Genomic DNA, 1,676 nt, shown 5'->3' with positions numbered 1-1,676 from the left:
AACAAATGAGCAAAGGAAATATAAAAGAGGGAAAGAGACAAATTGAGAAATAGACTTTCAACTATAGAGAACAAATTGATGATTACCAGAGAGGAGGTGGAGGGATGGGTGAAATAGGTGATGGGGATTAAGAAATGCACTTGTGATGAGCACTAGGTGATGCATGGAATTGTTCAAACACTGTATTATACTTTTGATACTAATATAACACTGTACGTTAACTATCCTGGAATTAAAACAAAAACAATAAATTAAAAAAAAATTCTGTGTGGAAACATCATAGGGAATATATCTAGGATCCAGACAAAGATGATGTAATGTATTTTTCCACAAGGAAATAAATCCTCCTTTTTAAGAGGATTCCATTAGTAGGTTATGAGTTGGGGAATAATTTTCCAGGTCTTTCCTCTCCATCCAGTTCTAAGGAAATTCTTTGTTTCAATAGCCTGGAACACCATGTAACATACCCAAGAGTCACTGTCTACATGAGAGGCATCAGCCCCAAATGGCAGTTATATTCATGAACTCTTAGCCTACAGACTTCTCATAGCCCTGATCTTATCCTACAGAATTATATATTCAAAAACCTCTTTCAAGAATGATGGCAACACATAAATATATTCAAAATAAGTAAAAGAGTTTATCACCAACTAAAATTCACTAAAGGAATGCCTAACTTACATACTCCAATAAGAATTAAAAATAACCCCAAGAGAGAAAGTGTGAAAAAGTAGTCATTAAGAATAACAAGGGGGATCCCTGTGTGGCTGGGGGATCCCTGGGTGGCTCAGCGGTTTAGCGCTGCCTTTGGCCCAGGGTGTGATCCTGGAGACCCTGGATCGAGTCCCACATCGGGCTCCCAAAATGGAGCCTGCTTCTCCCTCTGCCTCTCTCTCTCTCTATGTCTCCCATGAATAAATAAATAAAATCTTAAAAAAAAAAAAAAGGAATAACAAATAGGGGCACCTGGGTGGCTCAGTCAGTTAAGTGTCTATATTTGACTCAGATCATGATCTCAGGGTCCTCGGGTCCAGCCCCACATGAGGCTTCCTACTCAGTGAGGAGTCTGCCTCTCCCTCTCCCTATGCCCCTCTTCCCACTTATTCTCTCTCTCAAATAAATAAAATCTTAAAAGAAAAAGAAGGGGATCTCTGGGTGGCTCGGGTTTAGTGCCTGCCTTCGGCCCAGGGTGTGATCCTGGAGTCCCTGGATCGAGTCCCACATCGGGCTTCCTGCAGGGAGCCTGCTTCTCCCTCTGCCTGTGTCTCTGCTTCTCTCCCTCTCTGTGTGTCTCTCATCAATAAATAAATAAAATCTTAAAAAAAAAAGAATAACAAATAAATAAGAAAACATTTTCAATGAAAATTAATAATAATTGGAATAAAAAGGAATACAACTGAAAAATAGCATATAATTCAGGAGATTTATGAATTTTTATGAAATAAAAATTAAGCAACCTAAGTTTTTTTTTTTCAACCTAAGTTTTCTGAATTACTAATGTAATTCTGTATGGTAAAATCTCAAATGTATCTAATTTATAAAGGAAATGAAGCAAGCAGGATTTAGAGTATATTATTTCCAAACCAAAAGTTAGATAACGGATAAACAAAAACTGAAAACCAAAATTTATTCAGAATAAAAAGCAAGCAAAAGACCAAGAATAGCCAATACAATAT

The sequence above is a fragment of the Vulpes lagopus genome, unplaced genomic scaffold (genome assembly GCF_018345385.1).
Source record: "Vulpes lagopus strain Blue_001 unplaced genomic scaffold, ASM1834538v1 ctg175, whole genome shotgun sequence".
In the NCBI taxonomy this organism is placed as follows: Eukaryota; Metazoa; Chordata; class Mammalia; order Carnivora; family Canidae; genus Vulpes; species Vulpes lagopus.
The sequence above is the reverse complement of the archived record's forward strand: the minus strand, read 5'-3'. Positions refer to the sequence as shown.